We start from the raw sequence: 23,297 nt of genomic DNA, 5'->3' as shown, positions 1-23,297 counted from the left end.
TCAAACCAACGAAAGTAGGTTGGAAACATAGAAATAAAACAAATAAAAAAAACAACAAAATCAAAAACAACTCCGCATCATTCATTGTATATACAAAACATAAAACAAATCGAGGTTTTGACCAAACCAAAGTCATAGTTTGATGGTGATTTGAAAATGGCACGCGCAGCTTATACATGACTTCTCAACAACTTTCAAATATGCTTCGGGCCTTCTATATAACCAACAACATGAAAAACATAAACGCAAATCCATATGAAACAAAACAACGAAACATAAAAGATGAAACTAATTAAAAATCACGTAAACGATGGCGGAAAGAACGAAACAATGAATTGAGAGCCACTAGTTGCTGTTGTGCAAACAATCTCACATTTTGAATATACGAGCAAGTTGCAGGTTCGAGCTTCTTCAAAAACCTGTAATGCATGTTTTCTGCCAAGATATCATTGATGGCTTAGTGAAAAAATGTTGATTTGTGTAGTTGTAGACGATAGGCAGTTGCATTTTTTTTGGGAAAGAAAGCCGGTTTCAATCAAAATAGAACATCTCGGTGGTAAATTACAATAGACACGTGAAGTAAAATTGATAACAAGTGGTTTCTTTCCCAGAAATTGTGGGATTTAGTCCGCCAGCCAGTTGTACAACACGCCAGTGATCTGGAAACGTTGCTGAGCACAGGCACTCAAGAAGGAGCCAGAAATACCATCGAATCCTCATAAAAATCACGAGAATCTTGCCAAATCGAACCAGAAAGGAAGATAAAAAGATTTGGTTTGTTGTAGTACTTACTGTCAGAGAATAATCCTCTCTATTTCAATTAATTTCTATCCTATCCTTATCTGATTTCCTGTGATCTCAATCTCCGCAAGATCTCGATTTCCCAACCCATGAATCTTTCAAAAATCTTACTTATTGGAATGATATAGGGTGCAGACCATTGGCGCAAATCCATTGGAGAATTTGATGAATGGTCGGTTGAATGCATCACTAACAACACCATAAATGGAGGCAGAGGCCATTCACGATCGTCATTGTGAATAGTGAATTAGGGTCTCTGCCATTGTGAATAGTGAATTAGGGTCTCTTCCGTTAGTGCTTTCATTGTGCCAACGCCATGCCTCCATCGTCATCGAAGGCCATGCCTCTCGGATCCGCAGCCCCTGATTTTGAGCTGCCGGAACCTCTCACTGGCAAGGTTTGGAAGTTGGCTGACTTTGAAGGACATCCCGCACTGCTGGTGACGTTCATCTGCAATCACTGCCCATTTGTTGTGCATTTGAAGAAGGACATTTTCTAGCTTGCAAATGATTACATGCCAAGGGGGCTTGCAATTGTAGCAATCTCTTCTAATTCTGCTGTCACACACCCTCAGGATGGTCCAGATTTCATGGCTAAAGATGCTAGGACGTTTGAGTATATGTTCCCATATCTATATGAGGAGACAGAAGAATTTGCATGGGCTTATGGAGATTTCTGCACTCCTGAATTATACCTATTACACAAAAATATCGTCACCATGATTATTTTCAGTCAGTATGGGTCTATCATCGCTTGTACTATCCTCCTAAGCAAGTCTCAGACCTCAGCTCTTCAAGTCAAGCTTTGAAAATGAGAGAAAGACATTAAAAATCAATGAAACTTTGGTTCTGCACTTTCTCTCACTGTCACCTGCGGTTCCGCACCTTCTGTTTACAAAAACTGCGGACCAGCCCGCTCTGTCCCTAAAGGTGTGGGTGTGGACCCCTATGAAAGTCAAAAGGCGCAAGTTTTATCTTAAAAAACTCACTTTGGGTTAATTCTAGAGGATTCTAGAAGGAATTTTGACGTGGATTGTTCGCTCTGAGGTGGTTCATGCATCCCAAAAGAGAAGGAGCTAATCCCTTGATGAGAGGAGCTATCCCTTTGAAGGAGGGCTTTATCCCTTTGAAGGAGGACCTAGTAATCTCCCTCCATTGCACTATAAATTTAGTCATTGGGCTGGTTGCTGGGGAGGTTAGAAGTTGAACATTTTTGAGGGTAAATGCTGGTGAAATCAAGACTTCCTAGTTGAGCTTAAGAGGAGAGATCACATACCTTTTTGTCTTCATTGGGGAGTGACTGAAACTTGTCAAAGTAGAGGAGACTTCTTGCTGGACCCTGGGAGGAGCTTGTACAACGTCAAGGCACAGGTTGTAAAGTTCTTCTTCTTTTGAATTAATACAATCAAACCCATTTTTCTCAACAAGTATCTCATGTTATTTGTTTCATGGACTCCTTGACTTTCATGTTAAATATGTTTTATGATATTGGCTTTTCAGGTACTATTTAATTTGTTTGCCTTGTTTGTGTTTGCAGATTCGTGACAAAGGAGCTCATTTGGATCGAAAGAGTGAGGGCATCCACAAACTTGCATTGGACCTAAGGTAGGCCCTAAAAAAACTTGTTTTCCTTTGTTTTTAAAAGCATATTTAGAGAAAGATAGTGTTTGGCGGGTTTGCTTGTCATTAGGTCTTCTTTAGATTCTAGGAAGGTCTATCTTGTCCTCAAGATCGACTTATTCCGTGTGACAAAATGGCGACTCCTCTGGGGATCGAACCCAGAATCTCTGGTTTTGCAAAATCCCCGGCTGAGTGAGGGTTACATGTAATAAAATCGATACCCCATTTGGAAAAAGGACCAACGGCAATTATAGGGTGGAGAGGAGCAGGTGGAGCGCGCATCTTTCGATCAAAAATTTGGCAGTTGTGGCATTTTCGGACCGCCGTAATACAGTCTTTAAAGAAAGATGGACAGAAGTAGTCAGCACGCAATATCTTTTGGGTTGTGGCATACCTAGACATATGACTGCCACACGCTCCAGAGTGACAGTCATTTAGAACCCTTTCAGCTTCCTCGTGAGTTAAGCAACGTCGAAACACAGAGTCCGCCCCACGGCGATAAAGAGTATCTCCAATAATCCTGAATTGTTGGGACTGGAATCGAATTTTTCGACGTTCTGACCTTGAAATTTCTGGCCAAAAGGATTGGGTCTGGAGATAAATTATGTTATCCCCATACCACGGATCTAAAGTACTGATTAGAAACAAGGATTCGTCCGCAATGGGCTCCTCCGCCACAGTTTCCGTGTTAGCACGCGGGAAGTCGCACATTAACTCCGCAAAAACTAAAGATTTCTTAGACTTGGATTTTTCAAATTCCAAGTCGAACTCCTGCAGGATAACAATCCATTTAGAGTACTTGCCCCCTAGCAATTGCTTGGTCAAAATGTAGATCATAGGGTTGCAATCCGAAATCACTGTAGTTTTACGTAGTAAAATGTAGAGATGAAAACATTGGACAGCTTGAACAGCTGCCAATGCCAATTTCTCCACATGTGAGTATTTTAGCTTAGTTGGATTTAAAGTTCGACTAAGATAATATATCACATGTTCAGTTCCGAATTCATCTTCCTGAACTAAGACCATTCCAATGGTGGAATGAGAGGCGGCGAGATACAAGAATTAATTCTGGTTGTAGTTGGGAGGATGCAATAACGGTGCATGGTTCAACGCGTGTTTAAGTGCATCAAAAGATTTCTGAGCTATCTCATCCCAATAGAATGGAGCATTCTGTTTCAACAACCGGGTAAAACCCTTTGTAACTTTGGCGTAGTTAGGAATGAATCGTCGTAAAAAATTTGCTTTCCCTTGCAAACTTTGGAGTTGGCGAAGACTTGAAGGAGGAGGCAATTTGACGATAGCTTCGACCTTCGAGGGATCGACGCGAATGCCGGCTTTCGAAACTACAAACCCCAACAATCGACCTGTTTCTATATAGAAGACACATTTGTGTGGGTTCAACCGAATCTGATAATGCCTACACCTCATAAGATTGCTCGTAAATGGACGAGGTGATCAACTCGATGTAATGAATGAGCAGGCAAGTCATCGAGATACGGTTGCACAATGTTCTTGATGTAATGAAACGCATAAGACATGGCCCTTTTTATAAGTTTTTTGAGTAAATAAATTGCAAATTTGTTTATGTTTCACTTTGGAAAGGTATTTTTGCGACATTTTTATCCATTTCAAACAGGTATGAGTAATGTTTGTGTCTTTGTGCAGGATAACGGATTATTCAGGTGAAATCTATCATTTTCGACGAAAAAACATTTAGAGTCACCTTTAAGCTCTTTTCTGACTCTTAAAACATGAAAAGGTCGTCGAGTTTTTCTTTTAAACTCGTTAAAACGGAATTAAAAGACGGTCCACTTACAGTTCTTTTCCGACCGTAGAAACATGAAAAGATTGCCGGATTTTTGTCGTTTCAAATTCGATATTGGTTATAAAACGACGTGTCATTGATCGCTTTTTTACTTTTTCGGATCAGGGACACTAATTACGAAAAGTACTCCTTGGTTGTAAAAGATCAAGCGGTTCTCTCAAGTATTATTTTATACTTTTTCGGGCTTGGGAGACACAAACTTACGAAAAAGGTCAACCCTGGAGTTTTCTTAAGTTTTTTCAGACTCTCTAAAATTGAAAAACGCCGGGTTTCTCCTATACTGGACTCATTAAAAATTCACAGTAAAGGACCTGTTCAATTACAAACAGGAACGAACCACTCCTTCTTAGGGTTCGAATTTAAACTAAGTTGGACTCATCCGAAGGATGAGCTTATAATAAAGCAAATGTTATCCTCCTCAAGCTTGTCAAAAATAAAGAGGTACTTGCCAGAAATGGTGGGGGAAAAAAGAGAAAAATGAGCCTGTTTGTCATACTTTGTAACCACTCTTGGACACGACACTTTTATTCACCTGGGTTGGGAAATCCTTTGCCTAACAGTTGATCAAACCACATTGAAAGTCTTCAGCCGGTTTCTGGGTATTAACTTTGGGTCAATTGTCACTAAACCATCTGTCGTGTCGTTATGTGTTCAAGAGGTCACTACCAGTAAGCCATTCATCTGCAAAATATCTGTCATCCATCTTGACCATCCCTGAGTCAGTCCTTGCAACTAAATTTCTTTGACTTGATCTATGATTTTGTGTTGTGGGCTTGCCTACGACGGATCACTTTCTATCGACTTCAACTCATTCTCTAGAAAGATGATCTAGAAATCGTCAGTACCTTGGGATCTGCATGCCTCAATGGCAGGTTTCTCGCCTTTGACGACAGGTTGCATCATTGACTTTCGATCAAAGGATTCCGTGACATGTTTGACATCAACACATTTATTCACATTTCATGGATTGTACTGGGTACTTTGAGAGCCATTGACATCACTGGTGGTTTCTCTCACACTTGTTAACAGTTTACATCATTGACTAGTAATCAAGTGGTTTCTACCATGTTCGACATTAACACATTCATTCGCATGGATAGAATCGTACTGTTTCGGGAAGTAGAAATGAAGACCCTGGATCTAGTTTCCACAATCCAGGCTGCGAGAAATTTTGTATTCATTATATAATGGACTATTCATAAATAGATGGATGCATCCATACTGTGTCCACATGAGTCTATACTTGTGATGTTTTACAAGATCATTCCTGTATCAGAGCAACAGTTAGTTTTCTAGTCAGTTTTGATCTGAGTATGAGAATGCCTACCTCAGCGATGATATGATTGTTGAACTAGGTTGTCATTGATGTCAATATGGCAATATTCTGGATACTAGAGGATGACATGAAGCCAAGGGGATGCAGAGCAGATTCATGAAGAGACAGGAGCAAAGGCCATCAGTATAGCCGAGCCATATATATATATATATATATATATATATATATATATATATATATAGATATATATATATATATATATATATATATATATATATATGCGGAAACAGACTTATATGCAAGGAGGTCTTTGAAAGACACTGCCAAGCCAGAGGAGTAGATGGAGACGAGAAGCCAGAGGAGCCACATTGGACATGACTAAAAGGAGCTGCAGGAGGAGCCACATACATATATATGTATATATATCATATATATACATATGCCAAAACAGGCATATCAGAGAGGAGCAAATGGAACAAGAGGAGCCAAGAGGAAATGGACCGAGAGGAGCAGATGGAGCAAGAGGAGCCAAGAGGAGCAATATATATAGAGCCATCGGTATATGCCAAAGAGGAGGTGCACACAGAGCCATCGGAGGAGCTATAGGAGCAAACAGAGCAAATGGAACAGAGCATATATATATGCCATATATATGCTCCATTAAACGGAACATTGGGCGGACGTGAATTCTTATTAAGATTGGTCCAGACCCATATCGGGTCTGAAACCAATATCGCATCGGAGGAGTGGAGCCTTTCGGAACCGCCGAAGTGTATGCTCCGAAATCCCGGAGCCGAAGTATTATGAAGTGCAGCGGATAAGGATTTCGGGTCCGAAATCAATATCGCATCGGAGGAGTGGAGCATTTCGCAACCACCGAAATGTATGCCCCGACAGACCGGAGCCGAACCATTATAAAGGGGAGCATAAAGTAATGTCGGGTCCGTAAAGGCTTGCAATGGACGCGATATGCGATTTAGCGCTGACCGTCCGATCTGAAAGAATAATGAACGGCGGAGATCTAATCGGCAATCAGTATATCGGAGCGATCACGTCAGAAGGATCGGGGGAAGCGATATGTGACATCCCCGATAATTGGAGACGAAATATTATAAAACAGAGCCTAAAGGTGCATCGGGTCCGCAGACCCTTTGTATTACAAAACTGCCAATGCGAACCTGCCGAAAAGCCGGACCCGAAATCATTAAGAAGCAGAGTATAGAGGGTCGTCAGGTCCGCAGAACTATCGCATCGCAAGAGGCCGCGATTACCCCGACATCCCGGACCCGAAGTCATTTTAGGAAGGGATGTAATCGGCATATCGGGTCCGCAAGGGCGTCAGAGGTTGGAGTTAAGCGTTTATGGAGATCACCGAACTCCGGACCCGCCGAAATTTATAAAGGCGGAATTATAAACTTTGAGATCCACGTGTGTTGATTTGAGCGGTTTTATTGTTGGTTCCGTGTATTGATATATTATATGATATATGTCCGCGGGGGTTTAAGGCATATATATATATATATATATATAAGGCCTCTGATGGGTGATTAAAGTGCTCGGGCTGTGGCTTCCGATAGTATTAAAAGCACTGATAAAAAGGTGGCTCTGATTCTAAGAAAGTCCAAGGTTTATAGAAGGCACATAGCCTAAGGAAAGCTTTCGATAGACATAAAAGCGGCGATAAAAGGGTGGCTCCGATTCTAAAGTGTGGAGGCAAAAATACTATGAGGAATAGTCCCGATAGTGCGGGAGACCAAATCATGGCGATTATGATGATGATAAGGACATGGCTGTCCGTTAAATAATGCCATCCCTGTGTATGCCCACAATCATTGGCAAAGCAGAGCTATTACAAGTTTTTGAACTTGTGTTCTCTACGGATGACTCGATCCTTGCTCATTGATTCAACGTGTCCTGTGAAAACGAATGGACAGAGGAAGCTACAACGACAAACAAGCCGACAAGTGAGGAAGCTGAAGCAGGCAAGAAGGAAGCCGAAGAGCCAGCAAGAAAGAGGAAACGAATGGACAAAGACAGGTATGCATAAAATAGTAAACAGAGGACTGCATGTGTGGCGATGGTTGTTGCAAACAAACCAGAATATGAGGTAGCAGAAGCAGTAGAGGTGGTGGAGCATTGTTTGAATTTGCTGGTGAACACTGCTGCAGCTGTTGAACACTGTTAGAGCTGTTGTGGGGGTGAAGAACCAAAGTGTGAGGTAGTAAAAGCAGCGGATGCTATAGAGGCTGCAGAAGCAGTTGAGGTTATAGAGACAGCAGCAGCAGAAAAGGCTATAGGAGACTATGTGTGGGCAGTGTGTAGAGCTGTGAAGAGCCATCCATAAGAAGACATGGTTGTCATTGATACTGTAGTTTGGAGACTACAGTGAAGCTGTAAATAGACATAACTTAGCAGAGAAGAGTTCTGAGAGCAGAAGGATTGGATTCCTTGGGGTTGGAGCCTTAAAAGTGAGAAGGATAGGAGTCCTTGAGGCTGGTGTCTCAGAAGTGAGATTGGGTTGGAGCCTCAGAACTGAACAGGATTGAAGTCCCTGGGAGTTGGTGCTCCTAAGTCCAAGATTGGTGTCTTGGAAAAATAGAGTTGGTGCTCTGGAGGTTGGAGCCTCACAAAAGTCCAAGTTGAAGCTTGGAAATTGATTATGACCATCTATATATTGTATTTATTTTACTGCATAGTTATATTAATAAAAGCATTTATTCTTGCTGTTCATTTTGTGTTCTGAATATATATGTTTTAACTAGTAAAACAATAGTGGGAAAAAGAAATACTGATTCACCCCCCCTCTCAGTATTTCCAACAATTGGTATCAGAGCAGGTTCCTTCATTCAAAGCTTAACAGCTTGAAGGTTGACTCTTAGAACACAAATGGCGAGATCAAGGAAGAAAGTCTCCAATCCTCCTAAGGATGTGTCTCCCTCTACTACTAAAATAGAAGACAATGAATTTGAGGAGGCTCCAAGGCTCAATGGGAACTTTAATATATGGGAAGTAAGAATGAGGAATTTCTTACAGACTCAAGGCTTTGAAATCTAGAAATCTGTGATTGATGATAGCAGTATGGATGAAAAAGCCAAGGAGTACAATGCAAAAGCAGTAAAGGCAATCTTGAATGGGCTACCTGATTCAGTAAAGAACAATCTAGGAAAATGTTCACTAGCAAAGGGTATATGGGACAAACTTCATGACCTTCACTCAAAAGGAGCATTGACCATGAACATCAATCAAGAAGATAATGGAAATCTAGAAGGAAATCCAGAACCCATCATAGAAGCTGAAAATAAGAATGATGACATCAAGACTGTAGCAGACCAAAAAGATGAAGAGAATGAAAAAGACTTCGTAGAAGAACTCCTTGCTCAACTTATGACTGCCATGGAAGAGAATAATAATTTGAAAAACGAAAATGAGGCACTTAAGAAGATAGCTCCAGTTGGTGACCAAGATCAAACAAGGAAGAAAGTTGCTCTCATCAAGCTTCAAGTACAAGAAAGGGATGAAGAGCTTGCCAAGCTTAAGAAGGAATATCATAAAGCAAAGAAGCAGGAAGATATCTTGTCAAGTCAACTTGAACAAAGGAACAAGAGTGTGAACAAACTTGAAGAAGAGATTGGTCAGTACAAGGTATAGGTCTCCTCCCTTAAGTCTCAATTACAAGAAGCTAGGAACAGGCACAAGGAGTTGAAAAGAGAATGGAGAGCAGTCAAGCAAAGAATGAAGAAATCTTCAAAATGAAGTCAGATGTCATCTCCCTTAAAATAGTAGAAGGTGAAGCTACTCATAGCAAGGAAGAAACTGACGAACAACTTGGAAAGAAGAATAATGAGTGTGAAAGATTGGAAGAAGAGATTGTCCTCCTCAGGAAAAAGGTTGAAGGGATGAACAAAATCATGAAGAGCTCTCAGGCCTTGGATGACATTCTTAGCTATCACAGATGTCCATCTGATAAATCGGGTCTCGGATATTTAGGTGAATCCTCAAACAAGAATGAACATGCTTTAAACAAAAGAGATGTGAAGAAGCCAGAAAGAAATGGTGATGCTCCCAGCTCCAACAAAGGCAAGGAGAAAAATCAAGGCTACAATAGAACAAATCGTACTCCAAGAAGAAATCCTGCTCCAAGAAGAAAACCCGCTCAAAGAAGAAATATAGATGATGACAAAGATGTGAGATGCAATGGTTATCATCAAAGGATCTCAAGGCAGCAAGGCTTCAGAAGTACATCAAAGAAACCTCCATCTCCCAGGTACCAAAGTTCATTTTTTGGTTATTGTTATTCCTGTTCTCAAACTTTGGTCATATGGAAAAAGACTGTAAAGTATATCATAAAGATAGATGTTGTGGTCCCCAACCATCTCACAGAGATAGATGTTATAGCCTCCGACAACCTCCAAGAAACAATTTTGCAAGAAGAAACCATGAATTCTTATTCATGTACAATGTAGAATGCCTCAAGTGTCATAACATTGGTCATCTGGCATGAGATTGTAACTTAACATGGGCTCTTACACAAGCTAGAATCAATGAGGTAATTAGGAGTTCACAAGACACCTTTTTATCCATCTTGATGAACTTTCTGGAAAAACAGTCGGGACAGTCATGTTTTTAGGGACCGAAAATGAATATTTTTAAAACCCGTTTCTACCCTAGGTAGCCCTTGATGTCTACTTTCTAACCCAATTTGAATCACTCAATTTGGATTTGAAATGAAAAAGTTAGAACTAAAACATTGACAGGGTGTCTAGCGGGCAGCTCAGGAACAGAGCTGGGACAGTCAATTTTTGGAGGCCTAAATGACCATATTTTTAAAACCTGTTTCTATCCTAGGTAGCCCTTGATGTCTACTTTCTAAACCAATTTGAATCACTCAATTTTGATTTGAAATGAAAAAGTTAGAGCCAAAACATTGACTGGATGTCTAGCGGGCATCTCAGGAACAGAGTTGGGACAGTCAGTTTTTGGAGGCGTAAATGAATGAATTTTTAAAACCTGTTTCTATGGTAGCTTCCCCTATGAATCTAGTTTACAATGCAATTAGAATCACTCATTTTCGATATCGTATGGGGAAGTTATGATCAAAATACTGACTGTCTATCATAAATCAGCACCCTTAAAACTATGTCTTTCCAGCTGTTCCTTAAAGTATTTGACCTATCAATTATTCTTGTATGAAAAACCTGTTTCTATTGGAGATCAATAAATGAATCTATGTTCATTTCCAATTTTAATCATTCGAATCCGACATCAAACAAAAACGTTATGCTTGAAATATCAACTGTTGGTCTAAGCCGGGTAATCGGAAATGACTCTATTATGCAGGTTGTTCTAAACAAATTTGACATATCATATGATTGAATTTTTAAAACCTGTTTCTACTGGAGATAAACCTTTGATTTAGCTCTCATTTGGCTTTGGAATCACTCAATTCCGACGAAAAACAAAGAAGTTGTGATTAAAACACTGCAGGTTAGTATGATTGGCCACTGCTCTCCCGCAGGTAACAAATAAATTTTACTTTGTTATTTTCTCTATGGATTTGTTATACAGAATAACTAATTGCTATTTTTTGCATAATTCTTGGATTAGGGGAGCCCGATCACCTCTCTTTATCCATGATTTAATGTTTTATTGTAGGAAGATACTCGTTTTTTGCAGGTCCTGGGAAAATAAAGAAGGTCAACTTATGGACGAGTGATTTTTCAAAGAAATTTTTATAAAACAAAGGAATTTTATCCAAATCATTACCCAACGGATTCATAATAGAACAAATGAAGAATTGATTTCAATTTCAAGATTCATGTCTTGTCACTGCTACCAAAACATTTTTCAAATAGATCATTTTTTTGACATAACATCATAGCTGTTGCAACTCAATTTATTTATTTACATACTGCTTTTTGTTGTTTCTTTTCTAATTTCTCTTATATTTTGTGTTTCAGGTGTTGCTTCATTCAAAGTGCAACTCATCCTCAGCATCACTGCAGTGAACAGCTAATTCATTCTTTGCGTGTTTGCATTTTATGGTTGTGTATTTTGCTGTTCCTTTTCTGAAGGGACAGCATTTGTGTGCATTTTTGTCGTTCCTGCTGTTCCTTTTTCAAAGGAACATCATTTTCGTTTTTTATTTTCTAAAGGAATAACACTTTTTTTATCAGCCATTCATTTTGTTGTTCCTTTTTCACAGTTCATTTTGCTGTTCCTTTTCGAAATGGAACAGCTGCTGTTCCTTTCCGAAATGGAACAACACTTTTGCACTTTCACATTTTGCTGTTCCTTTTCGAAATGGAACAGCACTTTTTGCACTTTCACATTTTGTTGTTCCTTTTCGAAATGGAACAGCACTTTTTGCACTTTTACATTTCTCTGTTCCTTTTCGAAATGGAACAGCACTTCTGCACTTTCACGTTGGGTGTGTTTTTGCTGTTCCGTTTTCAAAAGGAACAGCATTTGGTGTGTTTTTGCTGTTCCTTTTTCAAAAGGAACAGCAGTGCGTGTTTTTGCTGTTCCTTTTTCAAAAGGAACAGCAGTGCATGTTTTTGTTATTCCTTTTTCAAAAGGAACAACATTTGGTGTGTTTTTGCTGTTCCTTTTTCAAAAGGAACAGCAGTTTGAGTTTTTTTGGTATTCATTTTTCAAAAGGAACAACAGTGCGTGTTTTTGCTGTTCCTTTTTCAAAAGGAACAGCAGTGCGTGTTTTTGTTGTTCCTTTTTCAAAAGGAACAACATTTGGTGTGTTTTTGCTGTTCCTTTTTCAAAAGGAACTGAAAAAGGAACAGCAGTTTGAGTTTTTTTGGTATTCCTTTTTCAAAAGGAACAACAGTGCGTGTTTTTGCTGTTCCTTTTTCAAAAGGAACAGCAGTGCGTGTTTTTGTTGTTCCTTTTTCAAAAGGAACAACATTTGGTGTGTTTTCGCTGTTCCTTTTTCAAAAGGAACAGCAGTTTGAGTTTTTTTGGTGTTCCTTTTTCAAAAGGAACAGCAGTTTGAGTTTTTTTTGCTGTTCCTTTTTCAAAAGGAACAGCAGTTTGAGTTTTTGCTGTTCGAGTTTTTGCTTGCATGGATTCTTCTCTTTCAAAAGGAACGACATTTGCATTTTCACGTTTTCTATGTGTGTTTTTGTTTTTTGGTGTGCATTTTCTTTGATGTTCCCTACACGGAACACCACTTTTTGAGTGTTTTTGCTGTTCATTCAAAAGAGAAACACTTTGGGAATATTTTTGAGGGCAACCCTTTCCTTTCTCTTGTGGGATTATTCATAGTTCAGCTCAACCACATTCTCCTGATTCTCTTTCATGGCATGAAGTACACTACTTTTATGAGGACAGGAATTATGGATTCTTTTGAAGCAAAGTTAATATTATTCACGTTATGATCTTTAAAAGGACAGCTCCTTGATGATAGATTCTTTTTAAAAGGGACACAATTATTTATATATTCCTTTACTGCATTGTTTTCTGTTGTACATGATACTGATTGATCATCTTAATACCATGCTGGTTCCACCCTTCCTGGTTATAATCTTCTCTGTCTGTAATAAATGAGATTATGGGTATATTTTTTATATTGACATGTTCAACTTCTTCCGCCATCCCTGCTCTTAAGGAGTACTGAGCCTCCCTCTTTTTATCATAAAAATGTGAAATAACAACAAAATTTTGTTCGCAGATGGAGGATAGGGGGTCTCATTACGAGCCAGCCTACCATGTTCATAAGGCTGTAACAAAGTGACATTCCCATTATGGCCACCACACCAGGGTTATGATCCATTGGATAGCCAAATTATCCTTGGAACAGGAGGTCTCATCACGAGCCGGCCTAATCACTTTTGCTACCTCCTAGTGAATGGCAGTGTGGTTGTCTGGTTACCACGCCAGCACACTGATCTCTTCTGTAGAACAGCACTAAAACTCTCCATTTATAAATTGAGGATCCTGGCTCATATGGGTTAACAAGCAACCCTGCCGAGGCTATGGACGCCTGCTGGCAGCAGCGGCTCTGCTTATGGTATTGAAGTTATATCTTTTCGTCAATTATTATTATTATACCCTTTTCTTATTTTCTTTTTATCAGAGCAGTTATTTCCTTAACTTTTTCCCTGTTTGAACCTTTATGCATGAGAAATTGTTTTATGATCAACCGCATCAGTTCCAGCTAGAATACTATCAGCAAAGCATCTTTTTAGCACATTGTTGTCCTTTTTCGTTTTGTATAAACTATCATCAATCCACAGCGTCCTATCTCTTCTTCATAACTATCTTTACACACTTTGCTCTCAATATAACCATAATTTTCACCGTCCTATCCTTCATAAGTGTACTCTGCCTCCCTTACTGATATATTGTTCATTCCATTGCCTTGCCGTCCGCACCACCCCTCTCATATGCTTTATGGTTATGGAACCCATTTTCCAATTGGAGGGGGGAATGTATGCATTATGGGATTGCATGCGATATGATTACTACACTTTGCCATACCTTGTTGATTTGACAACATAGTAGTATTGCATGTATACATAAGTTTTTCTAAATTGCAATTTTGCATGCATTTTCTCTGTTGCTATTCAAAGCTAACACTATGGATTCAAGAACATTGTATGCAAAATAGTGCTTTGTTTACAGGAGAACAACAAGTATGGGCATAATTCTATTCGTAGCATGACCACACTATTGCACTTCACAGTAGAGGCTCGCGAACGTGAACAATTCTTCAGACATGATGTGCTTCCCTGGATTCTACCTTTTTGCATCGCTTTCAGCACCAACTCTGCCTACATCAGCTTCAACAACTGCCAGTATTTATATGTCATTCCACATTTTTGGAGGTAAAACTTGAGGTAAAATTGCATAGTTTTCTAATTTATTATAAATTTAGGAGAATCTAATGACAATCCATTTTGAGCATTATTTGTCATCTTTCATTCCACATCTTTACCACTTTCCCTTTTTCAGCAGCATATCATTTTCGAGTATGGGGGAGTGTTCATTTCATTCATTTCTTTCTTATCACCACGCCATTCATATTCTTTATCATCCATTGCTATTCTTATTCACTCTCAACACCTCCCTTTCATGTTGTTTTACACCAAGCATAGAATTCAACAGCTGGTAGCAACCACCTCTATTTGTTTTCTCGCATCGCATGAGGACATGCTAATTTTTCAGAGAGGGGGAGGAATCGCTACGCATGATGGATGTTTCCTATTTTCTTTCTCATTTAAGGCATGCAATTTCAGTCATACAATTTCAGTGTAGAAATTGATTTCCACATATTTTTAACAACTATGAACCCAATTCTTGTAATTTTTGGAAAACACATACCTATCATTAATACAAACCCACACAATTTCAAGAAATATTGGTTCATAAAATTTCGGAAATCATGCACTCTCACTTACAGCCATTTTGTTTATATCTCATGATCCGTGCATCAAAATAATCTGATTTTTGGATCATAGAGACATTCATGTATTGTAAATTTACTTGCAACATTTCAACAAAATTTGGTTTGTAGTTTTAATGAAGTTTGCTGTTATCTATAGCATATTTTGCTGCAACTTCATACATATAGTTGAATGTCAATGTAAAAATTGTTATGCCTTCATCGAGATTGCTAAAATTGAATATTTATTAATTAAGGAAGCATTCAGTTATTCTCAAATTTTTATTGCTTGGTTAACACATGGTTTTTGTCTTTGGGTTGCATGAGAACATGCAATATATTCAGTTTTCGTTGCATGAGGACATGCAACATATTGAGTGTGGGGGTGTGTGGGGTCGTTAATATGCCATGATTATTGTCACTTGTGAACGTTTATTCCATCCATTTCCACCATTCTTCATCATGTCATTTATTATAATTTATCATTTAAATCCATTTTATAAATGATTTATGCTCTCATGGATGAATATTATTTATTCTCTTTTATTTTTAATAAATTGATTATTATGCATTATTTTACCAATGATAGTTCTAATAAGTTGGTTGTAACCTTATCTACCATTTTTAGCCTCCAAAGTAACTTCCAGATTGAAGATTTGATTTTTAAATCAGCCAACTCAGAAATTCGCTGGTTTAAGGAGTGACAGTTTTGCGGTTAAGATTCTGAGCAAATGAAGACGAATTTGGAAAATCCGGAACATGGGTTTTGTCCAAAACGGGCCCAATTATCTTCGAAAAGAACAGATTGCCCAAATTCGGCTTGTACAGGGAGAACCGTAGGGTTCTTTGAGCACGATTTTCTGAGATTTGCTGTTGCGGCCGCCCTCCAAATCTTAGCTGCAAACCTAAATCCGCCTTGTTCTTGTTGATCAATGGATTAGAATCAACCTAAATTTTTAAGAGAAATCATGATTGTAATTATCCATGCTCTGATCTTCTTTATTTAAATGAAACCCAAGATCAGAGACGGGGGGAGAGAACGACTGTTTTTATAATTCTAAGTTTCAGAACCAATGGGGATCATGGAGTCTAGCTGAGATCTGATTTTGTATACTTCTGTAATGCAATCAATATAAAGGATTTGGTGTTCAATTCGTTGCTGCATCTGAAGTAAGTTACGGCAGTGCCATTGGAAGCTATGGGCCCGGCTCCAACGAACACTTGCCGTTGTATTGTAGCATACGGTGATTTGTGTGGTTTGTTATCTTTATTGTTCAGTAATCTGATGCACGAATGCTATGTGATCATTAATTCATTAATGTTTCTTTCCGAATTCCTTGTGGCGATTCTGCATTATATTATTAAGTCTTTTCCAGAATTGATTGCATGGTATCCATCTGAATCGGGTATTTCTATTACAGAGCTTTTGTATTAAACGTTACCATCACAAGATTTATTTGAAGTTATGATTATTGGAATCCGGAAGTAATGTTGTATTTGGAAACATAGTTCTCATCTCAGATTACTATCTTAGTGTGTTGAATGTACATATGATTGTTGTTCTATTAGTGTGTTTTGTATATATGATAACTGCTGTTCCATAATTCATTTGTAAATATCGTCTCATAAAGTAAAGTTCATTGGAATTGCTTTTGCCGATTGTTATTTGATTGCGGAATGAGAGTTCAGTTTTAACTCGCGAGATTTAGTTCTTTTAATTGTTGTTTCATTTACTGCTTTCCATTTCGTTTCATGCTGCTTTTTGCCATTCCTTTTTACTTGCATTTACTGTTTGAGTGTGGGAGGAGGATCAAGGCTGTCGTGAGACACAGTAGACGCTATTATGCTCCCAGAACCATGATCCATACTCTAATTCCTTTTCCTTCATCAATTTCTAGAGGACTGAGTTATTGCTACCATATCCTCGATTGATGGTCATTTGAATGAATGATTTAGTTTAGAACATTTCAGTTTCTTGCTTTAGATTTTGTTTCAAGCATTCATTTACTTGTGGGTTTTAAGCACTATACTGCGAAACATTACTCTTAAGAAAATAGCCGCCTCAGACAGAGTACACTCTTGAAATAAAAAGTCGTCCCTGGGTTGATAATTAATGTGAGGTAATTAGGAGTTCACAAGGCACCTTTTTATCGCTCCATAGTCATAACATTGGTCATATGTGTTGTGGGGAAAAATGCCTATGCAGGACGATCCTATCCACCTAAGGTGTGACAGTGCCTTAGCAACAAGCAGAGACAACTATTCTAGTATTCTTGCTTTATGAATTAAGAATGAAGAGAGATAGATGGACTAACCGGTGTCTTCCGTTTGTCCCTCGATCCTGTCTCTCTTCTCTTTGAGAGTTCTCAGCTACTTGCCTTCTCGCTCGCCCAGCTTCAACAGGTTTCTGCAAGATCACAGGAAGAGAACACTACACAAGACATGGATTCATATTCATAACTAGTTCAGGATTAGAAATAAACTAAACATACTAATGCAATCATACATCAAAGATACACCAATATATAGGAGAATCCAAGATAGCTTTATTGATGAATAACAAGGTTCAGGAAGAGATACAACCAAGAAGGCTCCAATCCAGCATCTCCTTCCCAGCAAATGGAATTCCTATCTTCACCTCCCTTCAAAGCATTAAGCACCCAATGATTCCAATCTCAAAGCAACAACAATTCTTTGCAATCACAAAATTCCAGCCTCTAGATCTCATGGAGGAGAGATCCATATATAGATGTTTGGAGAGAGGATGAGTCAGCTTGAGATCTGACTAGTGTCCTCTCCCTCTGTCAGTTCTTGATTCCACTTGGAGGTTCTTGCTTCCACTTGGAGATTTGGAACCTCTTACTCATCATAGTCGAATTCACTGAGGCAAGTGTCATTGAGGAAGATTTTGGAAGCTTCCTGGGTCTTGACACCTTGAAGAATGAACTTGCCACTTGTCAACTCTCGTTCAGCGCACCTGGGTAGTGCTTCTACCTGCGTTGCAGTGCAGGTAGCCAGTGTTGACTTTGACATTCAGCGCAGACAGCTAGTGGAGCCACTGAATTGATCCTGAATTGACTTGTTTTTGAGCAGTTTCTGGTGGAGAACTTCTGTGAATTCTTGTGGTTTGTTAGCCTTGTTCCTCTAGGGGTAGGAACAACATGTTTAGGCACTTTGGATCCCTTAGATTATGAACATTTTATGCTCAATGCTGTAAGGCACAAAAATGTCTATAACAGTTGCCCCCTAAAGTATGAGGCTGTTTATCGGGTGAAATGCTTTATCCAGGAGGATCTGAAGTTCATCCAATGCTGGGAGGAGACCTGTACTAAGATACAATACAATACATTATTTTTCATACTGATTTCATGATCTAGCTGAGGCGGGCATTCCCATGCTTAGCTTTATAAATTCATTTTTCTGTACATGGAACAGACAATCGTCTGATGGTAGACTGATAATTTTGATGAAATTATCATCCTTTGGGTAGGATGATTATCTGCTGCAATGATGTACATGTCAATGTCTTTATCTTTCCTGAATATATATCGCAGCCCAGATGGATGAAACTAGATCTGGGGTCTTCAAACTCGTTCGATATTCACTCTAAGTACAAGTCGATCCATGTGAGAAATGTTCTGAAGTGGAACATGGAAAGACATCGCTTGATTACCGGTCAATGAGGTAAACCGTTAACAAGTGCGAGAGGAATCACCGATAATGATAATGACCCTCAAGGTACTGCAGTAAAATTGACGTGGTGTGAATAAAGGACTTGGCGTCGAACACCACACAAAATCTTTCAGTCGAAGGTCATTGATGTATACCTGTCGCCGGAAGTGAGAAACTTGCCATTGAGGCATGCAAGCTTCAAAGTACTGAAGGGGTTTTTCCTAGATCAACTTCTTGGATAATGAGCTGATGTCGACAAGAAGCGATCCGTCAAAGGAGGGCCTTAATGAATCCCATATCAATGACACGGAACGGAGCTAATGATTTTGATGGAGGTGAAAATGATCTGTGACATATGATTCAGGGTGGCGGTCATGAAAGGATGAAGGATAATGTACGGCAGTGGATGTGACACGGTTGACTTCTCTGAATGACTTCTCTTGAACATATGGCGACACTGATGCGATGGATCGGTAGCATTACCCCAAATATGGATGGTATGGCGAGACCATGGTGATGTGACCGGCGAATGAAACAACCCAACCCGATTGTGGTACGGAGGAAAAGTGTCATGTTCAAGAGCGACTTGCTACCATCAAAGTTTTCTTGAGTTTCTCCCAATTTTTCCCCAGTCATTGCTGACCAGTACCTCTTTATTTTTGTCAAGCTTGAGGAGGATAACATATGCTTGTTCTATAACCTTCCCTTCGGGCAAGCCCATCGCTATGTTTTAACGAGCCTAGCGATAGTGAAACTCATTCTCGTCTAAAGACAAGTTTGTCGCTATTTAATGATTTTAACGAGTCTAACGACAAAGATAACTCGGTCCTTTTCATTTTTAGAGAGTCTGAAAAGGTACATAAAGTTAACTCCAAAAGTCCTTTTTCGTCATCTAGTCCCTTAGGTCCGAAAAAGTATAAAACAATACAGAAGGGATGAGTTTTCGATAGTTTTAACAAGCCGAACAAAACAAGCGCTCGATCTTTTTGTGCAATAATCCCTCAGGTCCAAAAAGATTAAAATCTAGAGGAGGGATAGCACTTCCTATCCCTTTAATGAGCTGGAAGGCCAAGGACTCGACAATCTTTTCATATTTTACGAGTCAGATGAAAAGAGCTTAAAGAAGACTCGTCTTTTGAGGAACGAGTGATAAAATGGGTTAGCAGCTGATTCTAGGTACAGGTTGGAATTTTCCAATCGCGGCAGTGTCACAAGGATGGCTAGTGAAATCACTCTTCGCAGCTGTTCCTCAAAATGGGTAAACAAACATATGGAGGTGAACGATCGACCAAATGAAAAGTGGAGGTGACGGTGCAAACACGACCAAGGCTTTAATGGCGGATAATGTTACATTCACAGATGGTTATTTACCAGAAATTGGTTCATTTTTTATTTTAAAATGAGCTTGAACGCTGGTGGAAACACTTGCTCATTGCTTATGTTTATTTTTTAACGAGCATGAAGTCCGCGTTAAAACTGCTCGGATCTTGCGTTTATTTTTTAACGAGCATGAACTGTGTGCTAAAACTGCTCGATTAACCCAGTCATTTGATAAGAGTGTCTCATTGAGATTCTATTTTTTATGGAGCTTCATCTCACAAAGCTTTGCCCCAGATCCTTTCGTTATGCAAGTTCGGAAACGAATAATCCTACGAGTTTAAAGGGTTAGACCTACAGGTTTAAAGGGAGGACCTAAAAATTTAAAAAATAAATAGTCGCCCCTTGCTTGCACTCCAAAAGGTTTGCATGCCCCCAGGCATAAAGTACGATTTCAAGGTTACCCCTACTTCATTTCCGTCAAAACATTTGTTTTACCGAGAGAGGCCTACCTCTTTCAGGTTACCCAAAGATTGTCTCGTTAATCTTTCAAACAACACACTTCCTCGGCAATGTCTATCGAAATAGACAAAGGTGAGCGATGTAGCCCACCAACTCACATAACTTTGACAAAAGAATCTTATTCTAGAATAACCCCTCTTCCTAGACGGACGGGGTGAGGCAAAAGCGCTGGCGAACCAAGCGCTTTCCAAGCAATAGAGGAAAGGATACTCACAGATGCGCCCTCATCAATGATAGTGCCAGCCATTACCATTCTGTATATTTGAACGATAATTCTGAATGGTATACTGGCTCGTAACCGGGGTCTGCCTAGTTGGTTCCAGTCGAACGAGACAACTAGGTTGCTTGGTGGTGGGACCGAATAGACAGCTAGGTATGAATCTGACGAAGTTCCTTCCTGTGATAAAGGAATGGGCAAATTGCCCCCTTGTTCGTCGAAGTCTGTGTTGATGAAGAGAATTTGGATGGTGTCGTCTTTATTCTCCTCTGTGATGGTATCATTCGAAGATAGAGCCTCTGAAGGCAAAACCGGGTCAACTGCTGCCTCAAACTTTTGACTCTCATCAGGTATGGATTCAGATGGTTCATCTTCAATGATAGGTGCTTCGGCTGACCACCTGAGCGGGCCAGCCAGGTTCTCAACTAGTGAAGGACTTGGCAGGAGTTTTTGATATCCAGGAGGAAGTTGCGCTCGTAAAATTGGGCGATCTTCCAAAACTCTTTTGGCCTCGTCTAAGAAGGGACAACAGTGGATGGCATGGTCGCCTTCACACAGTTTGCAGGGAAATCTAGCTTTCCCTGTCTGTCCTGTGGCTTCACTTCCACTAGTTGACGGTGTGCGGTCAACATGACTATCAGAGGTTGACGCCACCGAATTGTGTAAACGGGGAGACCAGTCCCTTAGTATCCGAGGGATGTAGGGACAATCTCTGTGGAAGTGGTCTCCCTTGCATATGACACATGGCGATTTAGGCCTGGTCAGTGCTGTGTGTGGATTTTTGTCGGACGACACTTGTTTGCCCGCAGTCGCTTTTGGCTCCTTCTTCTTCTTCTTCTTTTCCTTCTTCTCCTTAGGAACTCGGTTTTTTGTTTTACCGGTTCCGTCAAGCGAAGAGGAAGGAGGAGAGGAAGAGTTATATGAAGTAGAAGGCTGGTGGGTAACTCTGGTCTGGTCTAACTGTTGACTCGACTGTTCAGGAATAGTGGTGTTCTGAACGACATTGGTTGAAAAGAGCCAGACCGGCAGGCCAATTGTCAGTCCTGGAAGCGACAATGTGGCCATATGGGGCGCACCAACATCTCCCCAAGAGGAGAAGGGACTAGGATTTCCACCAAGTGGAATTCCTTGGTTGGTGGGCTCCATCTTTTCAACCTAAAGATCAACGCAGGAATAAAGGGTGATTGTTCCGTTTAAAATAAATTTTTTAACGACGCTTTAGACACAACCTGCTTTTCCAATTTTAAAGAGTTGAGAAAAAGCTAAAGATGACTCTAGTCTCCTTCGATGTTTTAACGAGCCCAAAGTGACAAATGCTTGGATGGACTTTTTCTGTTATAGAGTCTGAAAAAGGCCAAAAGAAACTGCTTTGGAGTTCTAGGCAGAGGGTGTGCCAAAACTTTCGCAAAACCGCATAATACTTTTTAGGGTATGGGCGGTCGATCTTCCTGAATGCTGTGTTCAGTGCATTACGATCAGTAGGGCGGCCGACACGGCTTCCTAAGGATAAAGGTTATATTCCTATAGGGGTCTCCCAATATATACGCGACGGTACGTGGGAGCACAATTCGTACTGGCGCTATCGTCCCTCAGGAGGAATCACCCACCTTCAACGAGATCGACAGTCACCAGGCTTTACGACGCCGGAACACGTATCTAGCCTAGATCTCTATGTTGTGTGTTATGTTGCAAAGCGTTGTTAGGTTCATTCAGTTTATTTAAAGTTGATCTTTTTATAAGTTTGCCTTTCTGGATCACCACGAGATGTATGATACAATTCCTAAATGCAGTCTAAAGATGATAAGCAAGCTTTATATCTTTTCAACTTTGAAAATCCTAGCTACTAAGGGAAAAGAAAGACACCATATTTTCTCAAAGAGCAATCAGCACACTCTAATGCACTTTTCCTAAATCAAACATGCAAACTATCAAAATGAAAATGCACAATGCAGGTGTTTGTTTTAGGCTTTCTTAGTATTGATGACTACAAAGAAAGCTTTTTGTACAACTTTGAATTTGCTTTTAAATGACAAATACAAACAAGTTTACTTTTTCGAAATCAGAAAGGGTAGAAGAGAATACAACACTTTACAACTTTTCGAAATGAACACTTGTTTCGACACTTAAAAGAGACAAACTCAAACCAAAAGCAAAAGTAAATGTATAATCAACTGTAAACAGCCAATGAACTCTCTCCTAAGATCACAATCAACAGATCTGAATCAAGGGCTACAGGATGATTATTTCACTCTTGCAAAGGAAAACTATGAATGACGCCACAAACACATAAAAACACTCACAGTCTTTTTGTACAAAAGGAGGCGGAATCTAAGCAGAGAAAAGGAGTTATCAGACTGGTACCTATGCTGGTTACAGGCTACAAAAATCAGAGATCAAAACAAGGCAAAACAGAGCAGAGAACCCCAGCTGCACAAGGCCTAATTTGATCAGCGCAACCTCAACACAGGGGTTTTGACATTCAGCGCAGGTGGCCTTCACGGGACCTGCATTGAAATGCAGAATCCCTTCACAGGGGTCGCGCTGAAGGAGAAACGAGAGTTTCTCACTGGGTTCTGGGTCACAGATTGCTGATTAATCTACTGTTTCAGGCCAAATAAAAACAACAAGCAAGGTACAATCAAAGGGATGCTTTG

The 23,297-nt window shown here is 39.7% G+C and overlaps 1 pseudogene; it reads left to right on the top strand.

Annotated features, from left to right (window-relative positions):
• The first annotated feature begins 969 nt into the window (after nucleotides 1-969).
• Nucleotides 970-23,297, top strand: part of LOC149198951 (uncharacterized) — a 44,341-nt pseudogene continuing 22,013 nt past the window's right edge.

The sequence above is a fragment of the Pinus tabuliformis genome, chromosome 2_1 (assembly GCF_031772625.1).
Source record: "Pinus tabuliformis cultivar Carrire ecotype Pingquan chromosome 2_1, CPIR1, whole genome shotgun sequence".
Taxonomy (NCBI): domain Eukaryota; kingdom Viridiplantae; phylum Streptophyta; class Pinopsida; order Pinales; family Pinaceae; genus Pinus; species Pinus tabuliformis.
Note: the sequence above shows the minus strand (reverse complement) of the source record. Positions and strands in the feature narration are given on the sequence as shown.